General features: G+C 42.5%; 1 pseudogene; it reads left to right on the top strand.

Annotated features, from left to right (window-relative positions):
* Positions 1–997: 997 nt before the first annotated feature.
* Positions 998–15,244, top strand: LOC130478303 (ubiquitin carboxyl-terminal hydrolase 44-like; annotated as a pseudogene).
* Positions 15,245–15,509: the final 265 nt, after the last annotated feature.

Genomic DNA, 15,509 nt, shown 5'->3' on the forward strand with positions numbered 1-15,509 from the left:
TATATATATATATATACATATACATATATACTATTGAAGATCTGTTGCCTTTCGCAAAGAGATTGTGTGAAGAAAACAGAGTAATGATCAACAGGAAGGCAGCCTGTCATCCAGAAAAGCTTCTAATTTAGAAGCAGCCTACATTTTCAGCAAGCTGGTTTCCAAGCTTTTGCCTAGGTTAACAGCTTAGCTAGTATTAATCATCTTGACCTCTGCCATGACAGATCCCATCACATTTCCCTTACTGAAACACTCAATTTCCCTTCACACATCTGCCTAAGACCCCATGATCATGGAACAAGGGGCAGCTTACAGTGGAGGAGATAGGGGGAAATTAATTATAGCAATCGAAGCCTATTTTATCTCTGCCTCACTCTCCAATCTCCTGCTTATCCAGCAGAGAACCACAGAAATCAGTTGAGCCGCTCATCCTTCGAACATGAAGCTATATATTTATTATTCAACCAAGACTATCAATCAACAAAAAAGGTCTCTGTCTGTACATTTAATTACAGGAGATTCATCCACAGGACCAAACGCCTTGAAATCATACTTAATGCAAAGTTGGTGCTCCCTGCTGGAACCTTGATGGGCGATAGAATCAAATCCACCACAATGTGAAAAGTGGGCAGCTTCCTAAACAAGCCCACCGCTTACTGTTCAGACATGTTTTCTAGGCAGAAGATGAATCTGAGGTGCAAATTGCTACACCCCAGACTTCAGTTCATCCCTCATTGGTACACAGCATGCTAATCGGTTTGTAGAAACAATTTCATACTTTGTTGCAAATGGAGCAAAGAGTTAGTTTAGAAAGGAGAATAAATGTTGGAGGTTGAGTGGCAGGATTTTCAAAAAAAAGAGGGTGAAAATGCATGGTCGCTTTATCCTCCTTTAATCCCTGTTTCAGCCAGGATTCAGCCAGGATCGAACGCATGCATTTTGCCTAGTGTGCGTTTGATCCTGGCTAAAACAGGGATTAAAGGAGGATAAAGCGACCATGCGTAATTCGTTACCAAATGGGACAAATTCATCCTTTGCGTGAGTGTAAATGGCATTAATTAATTTGAAATTAAATTGTTGCTAAATTCTTTGTAATTATATTTGAAACTAATTTGCCTGAACTGCTCATTTGAAACGTTATGTGACTGACTCCTTGTAAATTAGTGTTGCTATTTTTCAGTAATATGGTCTAGAGATTGTATCCCCCCCCTTTAACTATAACATCTCAGCTAGTAACACAAAGATGTTTCACGTGCAGCAGTTGAATTACTTACAGCTACAGCTTTTTGCTATGGTAATCATGTAGAGTACAAAAGTGAAATATGTATTTCCCAATATTGAGAGACACCAGGAAGCCATGCCTGGCTGTATGTGCAAGGGGAAACGAAAGAGGAAATGGCACCCTGATGTGGTCAGGGAGGTGCAGAGATTTGCATTTTCCCATCCGTATCCTCCTCAAACCCATTTTCAGGAAAGACTGTGCCACAGTAGGCTTAGGGGGAAATGAAGTGAAGCTGGGGAAAACCCAGAAGGTAGGTAACAATATGAGGATGTCATAAAAACAAAACACGGCTGCCATTGTGGGAAAGTGTGGAACAAAACCTTGGTATGGAAGCAACCAGTGATTTGGAAGGCCAAGGTTCCCATCCTGACTATGAAGGAGGAGAGAGCCATGAATGCTGCTCAGAATCCACCAAAGAGGATAAATGTGACTGTGAACTAGGGTTCTCAGGTCCCTCTTCGCCACCGATGAAAGGTTTTTGAGGTGGAGCCTGAGGAGGCAGGGTTTGGGTAGGGGAGGGACTTCAGTGCCATAGAGTCCAATTGCCAAAGCGGCCATTTTCTCCAGGTGAACTGATCTCTATCGGCTGGAGATCAGTTGTAATAGCAGGAGATCTTCAGCTAGTGCCTGGAGGTTGGCAACCCTACTGTGAACTAAGGTAAACTCTAGATCTATTCAATGCCCATTACAATAGCACTAGCCTGGTGAATGAGTTGGGACCATCATTCATAACATACTCTACTCACTTTCAGACTTGGTTGATCTCCCTGTAAAGGGAGTTGGGAGAGGGAGGAGAAAAAGAAGAGAGACCTCTGTAAGAAACCACAGAAGGTACTGAGTACCAGAGGCCACAAAAAGAAAGAAAAAGAGCCCAAGGGCACCCAAAGGCAAGACAGGGAAAGCAGCCCACTGAGCTTTGGGTGACCCCTGCCTATGCACGTAGGTGGCTGCTTCAGGGAGATCAATCATACTCCGAGTCTACAAATGCTAAACAAATGTGAAGTTAGTGGCATGATGCTAGAGCTCTTCTATTGTGATCTGAGCTGCATAATAATATATTCTTTCAGAGGGAGAGAGAGTGACTTTTCATAGGATAATTGTAATTAATGTTCATGCACAACCACATGAAGGAAGGAGGGTGAAAAGGCCCAATAATATAAAATCATTATGTTAGCATTGCCAGAGGGAGTATTGCAGTATGAATGTTGATTACATTTTAGCTTGAGTCTGATGGAATATTTAGAATTTTTTTCAGGACTGAAAGGTCAGCATTGACAGCATTATGCTTATATTTTGTTTACTATGAGCAGATTAAGGCTGCCAATCTTTGTACAGGATATTTACATGCAACAGGTAGAGTGGAGAAGGGGCTATTCCTACCTACCTGTGCAAAGGTGTGGTTTCCTAGTTGGGAGCCCAAACATTCAGAGAGCAAATAAGTAAAGGATCCTGGGGATATTTCCAAATAAGGAATGGGAGGGAGGGATGCAGGCAGGGAGATGTGTTTGAAGGCCTTTTGGTTACCTCTTTGAAGCGTGATTTTCTGAGGGAAATTCAACCCTGTCCTAATTAGAGCAATCTGAATAAAGTACCTTTTGGTGGGAGACACTACTCTGGATATAATTCTTTCTAAGGCAGACTACTAATACTGCATGATTCTGTCATGGCTAAGAGCCCTGATCAATTGCTGAGAGGCCTTGATTAATGATTCACTAGGTTAGTGCAGGGCAAACTAAGCTGGAGCTGCCATTGTCCTCAGCAAGTGATGAGATCAGGTGGAGCCGCTTGCTATCTTTTGAAGGGATAATGGCTAGAGATGGTTTCCTTGGCCTGCTAGCAGAAAAGCTGGCCCATGCCTCAAGACTGGGGTGTGTGTGTTTGGGGGCGGTGTCTGTCCATCAATGGTTATGGATAAGATTATCCTCTTAACAGTACTGCTTCTTGTCGGCCAGCTTTGGGCAGTGGCAGTATCGTAGCGAATCAATAGGATTATCTGGCAACTGATGGGAGTCCAGGGGAGTGGGGACATGGGGGATGCTGTCAGTGATGGTGTGACATCATTTCCGGGGGAAACTCAGAAGTGACATCACATCCTTCTAGGAATTGCCAGAAACTGTGATTCCTACAGAGGACTGACATCACTTCTGGATTTACCCTGGAAGTGACATCATGCCATTGGCCTGACACTGATAATTTCGGAAAGGGGGGGGTATTTTCTCCCAACACTGTTCTGAGCAGTGTGGAAAGAGAGGATTGCCAGCGAGAGGTCTCCCACCATAGTGGAAGGGCTGATAACCATAGTTATTGACCATGCTATCTAAGTGGAACATGGAAGTCCAGAGACAAATGTTGCTTGTGTACTTCTCAAAGCTATCTGACTAGCCACTTTTTGAAATAGTTTGCTGGACTAGGTGGGCCTTTAGTCTGATATTGTGGGGTAGTTCTTATTTTTACAATCCTTAGTTGCTGCACCAGTATACCTTCAGTGGTAATTTGTTGCTTCAGCACATTCCTTCCCAAACTACTTCTATTAGCAGATATTCCATCTGTCTCCATCAGTGAGGCAGCGAGAGCCCCCGTACGAGCTTTCCTAAGACCAACTGTCATTTGGCTCCTTTCTTCATGGAATTGTCCCCCTGCGGTGGCCATTCCATCTGGACACTATGGAGCAATTTTATACATTATTTCAAAGTTTGCCATTTGAGTTTGCTTGTTTTAGAGTTCCCCTCCTCTTCCTTTTTCCCTTTAGTGTTATGTTCAATTATACTGTGGGCAGTTGTTATGGAATTGTAAACTCCCTTAGTTATAATGGCAGAAATATATCAAAGACATACATAAATGGTTCGGCTTGTGATGTTGCACATGGACTACAGTCCCTACTCCTTGTTCAGCAGTAGGGGGTGTGCAACAAAAATAATTAGTTTTTTTATTGGATTCTGGTGTATTGGAGCTGAAAAATATCAGTATTCCCAGTATCCCCGAATTCTAATACCAGTATGGTATTTGGATTTGGGTTTTATGCGGGAATCAGAAATTTGTTATGGCTCCATTATAGCTTATGGGGAAGTTATCCGCAAGTCTGGGGGGCTGTTTTTTAAGCCAGAGGCATAAATGTTGCAGCAGAAGAATCCTCTAAGTTTCAAGAAGATTGGGTCAGGGGGTCCAATGCTATGGGTCCCCAAAGAAAGTGCCCCCATCCATCCTCCATTGTTTCCAGTGGGGGGAAACAGCCTTTTTTTTCCAGGGCAAAAACAAAAAGGAATGCCTTCAGCAACCACTGGTCAATGCCTCTCGTGCCAAGAATCAACAGAAGCTCAAGAGAACCAAAGCAGAACTCAGAAATCCCAGCAGAACCACAAGCCAATGTGTTAAGCCCAACAGAACCAATGTCAAGCCAGAAAATCCAAGCAGAACAAAATTGAGAGGTGAAGCACCTTTGAAACACTAATAGAACCAAAGTGTAACAGAGAAGCCCAGCAGAACCCAGGGCCAATGTGGTAGTTCAAGCCCAACAGAACCAATGTCAAACCAGAGGATCCCAGCAGGTTTTTTTAAAGAAAAAAGGGCAATCCGCAGAAGCCCAGAGCAACAATCTTAAGCACAGGGGATCACTTTTGCAAGCCCAGCAGAACCAAGAGCAATACACAGAAGCCCAGGGAACCATCTTAAGCTCAGTGACTTCCACCCACCCACCCTCGAATCAGAAACAAAACAAAGTCATCTCCTGATTCTTATCTGATAACATACTATAAAGGTAAAACATTCTGTTCTTCCCTGGAGAGCCCTTCATTATAGGAACAATCAAGGCATCCCGAAGATGTTTGTAGATTTTACAGTCAAAAACAAAATGGTCCAAAGATTCAGCATGCCCCTCTTTACATAAACATTCACATTCTTCAAGAGGAATCCTTTTCTACCTACTGTCCAGAATAGCCAAGGGGAGTGCATTATAACGCAACAAAGTAAATGCTCTCCTATAGTCTGGATTGCCTATATGCAAAATGTAAGACACCAGAAGTATTTTATTGAGGGTACTAGTATCAAATAAACTGCTTTTAATCCTATTCAAGTCATGTTGCCTTTTGACGTCTAATATTCTGTTTTACCAGAGCCTTAGGCTGGAGGTAATCCATCCAGACAAGGAATTCTTGTGAAAGGCCATAAAAGCCTGTTTTATTTCTGAGCAATCTCAGCCTAAGAGCCCTGCTTTCCCCCCTCACCCACAGACCTGTTGTCCCTGGATGCTCTTTGGCAGCCGAACACATCGATAAACAGTAAGCAACCCAGTCAACCTGCTGTGTCATTTAAAAATTCTTAACAGTTTGTGGTTCATTTAAGTTTGTGTTGCTATTTTGTGCATGTGCCTTTCTCACACAGATTGATGGGAGACAGACAGAGAGAGAGAGAGAGAGAGAGAGAGAGAGAGAGAGAGAGAGAGAGAGAGAGAGAGAGAGAGAGAGAGAGAGAGAGAGAGAGAGAGAGAGAGAGATCTCAATTGGCTACTGCTTTGTCTCCCGTGTCTGTATATACAGGATTTATTCAAATACGAGACTAGGTTTTTTTCCAGGTATAACATAAAAAAGAGGGTCACCTTACATTCACATACAAGTTACTGTTATATGCTGTAATAACACTTGGTTGGTTGGTTTGTGTAACATTTTTAGGTGAGGGTGTCTTACATGCAGGGTCATGATCTTTTCGAGTAAACACAGTAGTAGAAGTTAAACAGGCACAAGGGTAAGCATAATAGGGGCACTGGACTGTGTGACTCAAGGAACGTCTCCTTTACTGAAGTGAGAAAGACGGGCCCAAGGGTTAAGGGATTGGTTCTCTGAAGACTCTGAGAGGACAGAAAATAACTAGCTGATAAGAAACCATCTTCTGTGTATACATATTGACACCTGACTACAGCACATCATGTGTGTTTCTTGCATGTGGCGGTACATTATACACAGAAGATACTTTTTCACATGAAACACTATTGTGCATAAAGCAGCTTTAGCAGTGCTTTGGCAATATACTTTGTTCTTGAACATCAAAGGCAAACACACATTTGAGGAAGAAGATCTGTCTGCTGAGCAAGGCAAAAGCAATTCACAGTTATCACCTGCGAGTGTAAAGTTCTGTAACAAGAAAAAAAATCAGATTCAGTCGTACAAACAGCAAAAACCTCTGCTGCTCAGCTGGTGAAAACGGTTCTAAACCCAGCGTCTTTTTTCCCCCGCTTGGTTTTACAGCTTGGTGATAAAACTTGGAGCTAGAGGTTTCTGATACAAAAACAGAAACATATTTATAGCTGCAGGAGACATGGCAGAGCCTGAAAGCAGATTAAAAAAAAAAAAAAAACAGCTGAAGAGAGATCATTTTCTGCTATTTTGTGAGAAAATAAAGTTCTTTTTTAGGAGTAGGGTGTATGGTTGAAGCCATTATGTCAATTGCACCTCATTTAGAGCAGCAATACCGGTTCCCCATAAGACAGACTGGGGGCGCAATGCACCTTGCATTTATCTTGCAACAAAGCAGAGTCGATTATGGAACCAGTGAAGTGCTGGAAACCACTGAAGGTCATTTTGCCCCATTCTTTGCTCTGAAGAACGACTCTCTAATAAAAGCGGAGAACCTGGAACAAGATGTTGTACAAAGAGATGTGGATTTTTTATAAACTCCAGATGGTTGACACAAGGGAATGGGGGAAAAGGGAACGAGGGGGAAAGTTTGCCAGCCACTTTGAACTGGGGTTAGTGAGCACTGAGGAAGGCCTTTCAGACTCCAGTATCCTTTCCTTTCCTTTTATCCCTTAGAAGCTCCTTGATCCATTGATCTCGAGCAGCATATAACTAGTGTTTGAGGGATATAAGGACTGAAACAAATCTTGCCACTGACAATGTAGCCTTGGGATCCCTATCGCTTAGTAGAAAAGGCATTATGTCAGACGCAGAGGCATTAGATTTGTAAGTTAAAAGGGGGGAAATATAATGTGATCGAAGTTCCTCGTAAAAGCGGCATTCCAAAAGGGCATGAGCTAGTGAATCGATAGAGCCAGAAGAGCAAGGACAGGTCCTGTCTGAATATGGTATATTCAAAATTCTGCCCTGCATAACCATAGAGGGGTTATCATTAAATCTAGCTAAACAAAAACCTCTAGAAAGACGAGGAGTTGTCAAAAAATATGTATAAGCAGGCAAATCATGTGGTGGTGGTATTCCAAAAAACTGGGATGAACAAACGCGGCGAGCACAAAAAGTAGAGCTGTTATAATCAAGCTCTTTAATGCACTTTTTAATTTTGGTGAAAAAGCTTCAGTTTTCAGTTTTCAGTTTTCCCAAGATCTAATAACATATCCTGCGAGAAGCCCAACAATGACAGTTTCTCATCTAAGATTTTTTGCCATGAGGATTTAAAAGGGTCGTGCTTCAGAGAAGCTAGGAACCCCTCAGTGCTAAAGCACAGTTTAAGGTGTAGTTTAAAGGCGGCCAACCATGCCCTAGCTTCGAGTGACATTTGGCCAAACTCGGAATGAAGAGTAACGCCAGCAACACATCGAGGGGCATTTAGGAGTTTTCGTAAGAACTGAAGCAATGGACTGAAGCAATAGATTCATTGGCAACTGTTATCCAGATGGTAACACCAAAGAGAATAATTGGGGTAATTTTTAGATTAAAAACCTGAATAGCCCCTGGAATATATTTGCCACCTTTGGTGTGGAAAAAGTTGACAATAGAACCAACCCCAGGTTTAATTTTGTTGGACACTGCTTTTTGATGGGCATTCCAGTTTAGGTTATGGGGGAAAAGAATGCCAAGGTAAACAAACTCCTTGACTTGGTCAACCTCAAAGCCGTCTAATACCCAGCGAAAAAGAGGCATTTTTCTCTTAGTGAAGATCATAATCTTAGATTTATGATGGTTTATTTTAAAATCTTCCCTAGAGCAGTACTCAGAGAAGGTTTGTAAAGATCTTTTCAAACCAATTCTTGTACGGGACAGGAGAACTGCATCATCAGCATAGAGTAGAATTGGGGTGGGATGACTTGCAAGCTTTGGGGGGTGACAAGACTCTGAGAAATTGGTTGCCATATCATTCAGGTATAGATTAAACAAGAGAGGAGCAAGGAGGCAACCTTGTCGAACTCCCTTGGCCAGTTCAAAGGGCTCAGTTAGTTCTCCTTGGTCGCCACAGCGAACCTGAGTTGTGAGGTCAGTATGAAATTATTGAATGAGCCATAGTAACCTCCTATCCATAGTAGAATTTGATAGTTTCAATCATAGCCTCTCCCTCGGGATGGTATCAAAAGCTCCCTTAAGATCCATAAAACCCGCGTAAAGGGTGCCATTTTGGGGGGAGGAATATTTCTCGGCTAAGTGAGAGAGCACTAAACAATGGTCCATAACAGACCAACCCAGACTCCAGTATCAGACCTTGGCATTAAAAGAGGGCCCATTTGAAGAGCCTTCTTAGCAGCTCGGTTTTATAAGTAAGCTTTGGTGCCAGGGCACAAGCAATTATTCCGTGCCACTCATTTCATGGATAAGTACTGGGACACTTCTGTACATGATAGAGTTGCCTCGGTTGTGACACCAACACATTGGAATTCCCTCCCCAAGAGAGAGTCATCTGACTCATAGAACAACAGAGTTGGAAGGGACCACCAGGGTCATCTAGCACAATGCAGGAAATTCACTACTCCTCCCCCCCACACCCCCAATGACTCTACTTCATGCCCAGAAGATGGCCAAGATGCCCTCCCTCTCATCATCTGCTTAAGGTCATAGAATCAGCATTGCTGACAGACGGTCATCTAACCTCTTCTTAAAAACCTCCAGGGAAGGAGCTCTTACCACCTCCCGAAAAAGCCTATTCCACTGAGGAACTCCCTCTATTGGTGTCTTCTGCCAGTGGATGAAGACGTCTTTTGTTTCATTTGGCACACCTCAATAAGGGTTATTGGCTTTCCTCCATGATTCTGGTGTTGTTTACTGTATGTGTCTTTATTGAATTATTTTATTATTTTAAAGGTTATTTTTAATTGCTCAAAATGTTTTAATATTTTTATATGGGCCATCTTGGGGACCCTGATTGGGTCAAAGGAGGCATAAAAATGTTTTTAATAAATAAATACAAGTACCAGTGGGGTGCCAAGGAACTTGAGGCAAAGAGGAGGAGCATCTGCAGGAGAGTACCTTTACTTGACCATGTCACTAGAAAACTGCAACCTGGCTCCTCTTTATAGCATGCATCTGGGCATGTTCATAGTTCCTTCCTTTCAGGATATTAATGGACAACTTCAGTTACACACTTAGGAGGACCTGCAGGGGGTTACATATAACTCAGATATACCACCTCTTCCCTTTAGAAACCAAACACTGTCTTTACCTTCACACTGTAAACCCAGAGCGAAAAGCTTGTGCTCTCCCCACCCCCATTCCCCCCAAAACCCTTATTTGCTGGCTGGAAGGTGGGGTTTATTTATAGCAAATGCTATAAATATAATAAAGCAAATGCTTTAATTTTTTATCTTTTTAAGACAATAAAAGATTACTTGTGCTGAAATAGTAGAATCCTTCTGGAACTTTCCTGACTACCACTGAGGAAGAACCTTACTCGGTAAAATCTGAAAATTGCTAAAGCATGCAGACAAGGACCTCCTATGCATATATGGTGGGGGGTTTTTGTTGTTAGATGTACATTCCTGGCTGCCACTGCAAATCTTCTCTTCTTGAATTCAAGTCTGGTTTAGAAGTCCCACAGCCCACTATTCTACTCCACTTTATATTGGTTTGTTTGAGGTTAAAGTGATGGTTAACAATGCTGTTGTTTGCGTGCAGGGTTTTGAGAAAGTTTAAAATGTCCCCCCCTCCTTGAGATTTTCCTAGTTATCTGGGTGTGATGGGTTATATCCCTTTCAAATGTCAGCTTTCTATTCAGTTCCAAAAGTTCCTTAATAATTTTGATACCCAGTCAGCCCATGAGTAAGTGACTCAGTAAGGTCCATGTGGCTCCATAGAGAACAATGAGACTTTTCCTCTCTAATCCTGCGGATGACGTTAGGGTACTCAAAATGCAAATAATTTTGAGTGGCTCCCTAGAGTTGGTCCTTGCCCACACAGAAATATGTTATACAGTGATCCAGGGATGCGCGCACGTTGGTCGGTTTAAATCTCTGCTGTACAGGGGGGGGGAAATGTTGTGAATTGAAGAAAAGAGGAAATAATCCAGAGAACAGCAATGACTAATGCCGGACGATTTAAAAGCATATGGTATAATTCAGCCATCAGCCTGAGGCATCCTCCAAGCACAAGATGGATGGTACTGCCTCAGTGTCACATCTCCCTAGTATTCTCTGAGGCAGGTTTGTCAAGTGTGAGGCCAAGCTTCCCATAGCAGCTGACCTCCTGCCGCGTCGCTGTAATGAGTGGAGCAGAGAGTCTGAAACTGCTGCCAGCAAAAGCAGAGCTCCTCTCTCTCTCTCTCTCTCTCTCTCTCTCTCTCTCTCTCTCTCTCTGTTCTCTTTCCTATAAAGGGCTTTAAACAGTGGGTCTCTTGAAAGACAACGAATGCCCTTTGAGGGGCAAACTGTGCTTTAACAGTTCACTGCAGGCAAGTTTCCAGTCACCTCTACACCAAATCCTCAAGGTCATAGACTTTCCCTTTTCTGAATGGGAGACTTCTGCCACAGGCAACTCTCCATATAGGGTCGCCAACCTCCAGGTAGTAGCTGGAGATCTCCTGCTATTACAACTGATCTCCAGCCGATAGAGGTCAGTTCGCCTGGAGAAAATGGCCGCTTTGGCAATTGGACTCTATAGCATTGAAGTCCCTCCCCTCCCCAAACCCCGCCCTCCCCAGGCTCTGCCCCAAAAGCCTCCCAGCAATGGTGAAGAGGGACCTGGCACCCCTATCTCCATTTCCTCACTGTACCATATGGCACAGTTTGTCAAACCAGGGTGAGAGTTTGTACACCAGGGACAGATAAGATCACTCTAGGAACATCTGGTGCTAGCATGGAGACACTCCCCATGTGACTGGGAGGATCCAGATGGCAATTTGCAGGAGATGTTAGGTGGGGATGGAGAATAGCTTCCACCAGGTAAGGTTTTAGAGCTGAATGAGTTTTATTTGAATCAAGGCTTACCAGATTTTAGCCCTGAGGGCCTGTCTTCAAGATCCAGCAGGATCCTGTTCTCAGGCCAACAGAATAATTATATTTTTCAATGCAGTGCTAAATGGGAATAACAAATGCAGGTCCAGCAGTCTCAAGTAATAATTTAGAGAAAGTGTATTTGTAATAACAAAGTCAGACTTACAAGGACTAAACAATGGTAACTGGGTTCAATATTCCATATCTGCCAGGCAGTGGAACTACTGGAAAGTAAATTTCCAATAGCCCAGGACACTAGCTGTTGCCATGAATGTTCATCCTCCTTTTTGTTCATACCTTTTGGTCTGTGACCAGCCTATCTGTTCTACCAAACTGACAGGGATATGTTACACTGAATCAAATAAGGATAGGTTATATTACCCTCTGCTTTTCCAACTACCTTCTTTCTTTCTGCCCCCCTCCAAACCTCTCCCTTGACACAAGTGTGTGTGTGTGCACTAATTATGACGCCAATACTTCACTCAATAAAACTATCTCTGATGATTCTGCTGAATTCCAGCCTTTATCTTCATTTCCAAGTAGAGTTGCCCACCTCCAGATAGGGCCTGGAGACCTTCCAGAATTATCTCCAGACTCTAGAGATCAGTTTCCCTGGAGAAAGTGGCTGCTCTGGAGGGTGACCTTATACCCTGCTGAGGTCCCTTCCCTCCCAAAACCCCACCCTCCCCAGGCTTCACTGCTAAATCTCCAGGAATTTCCCAACCCGAAGATAGCAACCATATTTCCAAGCCTCTCTTCGAGCTTTATCTCTTTGTTTTAAAGTTTTCTCTGAAGTATGTATGTCATTCCCCATATGTGTGTGTGTGTGTGTGTTAAGTGCCGTCAAGTCGCTTCGGACTCATGGCGACCCTATGAATGAAAGTCCTCCAAAATGTCCTATCTTTGACAGCCTTGCTCAGATCTTGCAAATTGAGGGCTGTGGCTTCCTTTATTGAGTCAGTCCATCTCTTGTTGCGTCTTCCTCTTTTCCTGCTTCCCTCAACTTTTCCTAGCATGACTGTCTTTTCCAGTGACTCTTGTCTTCTCATAATGTGGCCAAAATACAACAGCCTCAGTTTAGTCATTTTAGCTTCTAGGGTCAGTTCAGGCTTGATTTGATTGATAACCCACTGATTTGTTTTTTTTTTGGGGGGGATGGCTGTCCACGGTATCCGTAACACTCTCCTCCAACACCACATTTCAAAGGAATCTATTTTCTTCCTATCAGCTTTCTTCAATGTCCAGCTTTCACACCCCTACATAGTAATAGGAAATACGATGGCATGAATTAATCTAGTCTTGGTGGCCAGTGACACATCCTTACACTTCAAAATCTCTTCTAGCTCCTTCATGGCTGCCCTTCCCAGTCTCAATCTCCTTCTGATTTCTTTGCTGCAGTCTCTCTTTTGGTTGATGGTAGAGCCAAGGAATAGAAAGTCTTGAACAATTTCAATTTCCTCATTGTCAAGCTTAAAGTTGTATAATTCTCCTGTAGTCATTACTTTTGTTTTCTTGATGTTCAGCTGCAGTCCTGCTTTGGCACTTTCTCTTTTAACTTTCAGCAGTAGTCGTTTCAAATCTTCACTATTTTCTGCCAATAATATAGTGTCATCTGCATATCTCAAATTATTAATGGTCCTCCCTCCGATTTTCACTCCACCTTCATCTAAATCTAATCCAGCTTTCCTAATTATATGTTCTGCATATACATTGAAGAGATAGGGAGATAAAATACATCCTTGTCTGACTCCTTTGCCAATTGGAAACCATTCCGTTTCTCCATATTCTCTTCTAACTGTGGCCTCTTGTCCAGAGTACAGGTTGAGCATTTTCAGGAAAGCAATCATCCAGTGGCATTGGAAGTTAATGAGCTGTATGTTTTTTGCTACCTTTGTGATGACTACGTTCTTAATGATAATGCAACTGGTGACTTAAAACTCTTGCGAAGTACATTAAGTGCAATCAAGAGTCAAAATTATGACTGTACTACGCGTAGTGGCAGGACTTTGCGATCAATGGGCACAAGTGATTATGTTTCCCATAATAATGCCCAAGCTTTACTTCATAATCAAGACCGTATGTTCACAGCTCTGTGGCATAGGAGGCATGCGTTAATGGGCAAAGTGTTCAGATCTTGGTTTGAACAGACACCAAGTGGGAAGAGGATTTTAGAGGAAGAGAAGCTAAGAGAAGCGGCAGAAGAAAGAAGGGTCAATGCTAGGAAAAGAAGAGAAGAGCGAAAGCGCCAGTTGAAGGAAGAAATGGAAAAGATGCCTCCAAGGAAGAGCTTTCGCTTGCAAAATCAAGGTAGAGAATCTTCAGAAGTATCTTTGTATGAACTAAAAATGCCGCAAAATTTGGACTCTGCTGTAGAGCTGAAAGTAACAGCTACCTCAGAAGAAGTAATATTAAAAAAAATTAGTGACTCTCCAGTTAAGCAAAGGCCTACAGTGACTCCTGGTGTGACAGGATTACGGAACTTGGGAAAAAACATGCTATATGAACTCTATTCTCCAGGTGTTGAGTCATTTGCTCATATTTCGGGAATGTTTTTTAAAACTTGATTTGAACCAGACTCAAGAGTTGTTAGCCGCTGCAGCAAGTGGGAAAACAAGATCATCCTTTAAGCAGCACCCTCCATCTGCTGGCTCTGTTTTTCATGTGAACAAAAGCCAAGTCAACTCAAAGGCATCTTTAACGAGGCGATGTAGTGTTTCTTCAGGCTTAAGTGGTGGAGCATCAAAAAGTAGAAATATGGAACTTATTCAACCTAAGGAGCCAAGTTCAAAGTACATTTCTCTTTGTCACGAACTACATAAAATTGTTTCAAGTCATGTGGTCTGGCAAGTGGGCTTTGGTATCTCCTTTTGCCATGCTCCATTCTGTGTGGAGACTCATCCCAGCCTTCCATGGTTATGCCCAACAAGATGCTCAGGAATTTCTCTGTGAACTTTTGGATAAAGTACAGCAGGAATTGGAGACAGCTGGTACAAAATGCCCAGCTTTCATTCCCACTTCTCAAAGGAAGCTCATTAAACAGGTTTTGAATGTGGTCAACACCATTTTTCATGGACAACTTTTAAGTCAGGTTACATGTCTTGTTTGTGACAACAAGTCAAATACTATAGAACCCTTCTGGGACCTGTCACTGGAATTTCCAGAAAGATACCACTGCAATGGGAAAGAGACAACCTGTCAGTATCCCTGTTTGTTGACAGAAATGTTGGCCAAGTTTACAGAGACAGAAGCCTTGGAAGGAAAGATATACGCTTGTGATCAGTGCAACACAAAACGAAGAAAGTTTTCTTCCAAACCAGTTATACTTACAGAAGCACAAAAGCAGCTTATGGTATGTCGACTACCTCAGGTTCTGCGATTACACCTTAAGCGGTTCAGATGGTCAGGACGCAATCATCGGGAGAAGATTGGTGTACATGTTAGCTTTGATCAGATGCTAAACATGGAACCTTATTGCTGCAGAGAATGTCTGAAGTCCCTTGCACCGGATTGTTTTATCTACGACTTATCTGCTGTTGTGATGCATCATGGGAAAGGATTTGGCTCTGGCACTACACAGCTTATTGCTATAATTCAGAAGGAGGATTCTGGGTACACTGCAATGATTCCAAGCTCGACATGTGCTCAATGGAGGATGTATGCAAAGCCCAGGCCTACATCTTGTTTTATACGCAACGAGTTACTCAGGCAAATGGACAATGTAGAACCTCCTGTCTTGGTTTATCACCTGGAAGATGGCTGAACAATGAGGTTAATTGTTCCAGCTGAGATGGTAAAAGCTGATCTGGAACCAATTTTACTATATAGGTCTTGAGTTGTACATATATTGAGACATGCGAGTACAGTATCGTTACTTCATTTTGTCCTGTGAAACAATGTATGTGTTGATCCTTTTTTATATTAGCTAATCTGAGCAGACATTTTGGGAAGTGTTTAGCATAAATTTGTACTTCATAGTGAGGGTAGGTATCTTCAAAGTGTTTAGAATTTTGATAGAGCTATTTTTAAAGAAAATTGCAATTTGAATTTTGAAATCTTACCTCAAGCTGTTTTTCAGCATTTTTATATTTT

The sequence above is a fragment of the Euleptes europaea genome, chromosome 5 (assembly GCF_029931775.1).
Source record: "Euleptes europaea isolate rEulEur1 chromosome 5, rEulEur1.hap1, whole genome shotgun sequence".
In the NCBI taxonomy this organism is placed as follows: Eukaryota; Metazoa; Chordata; class Lepidosauria; order Squamata; family Sphaerodactylidae; genus Euleptes; species Euleptes europaea.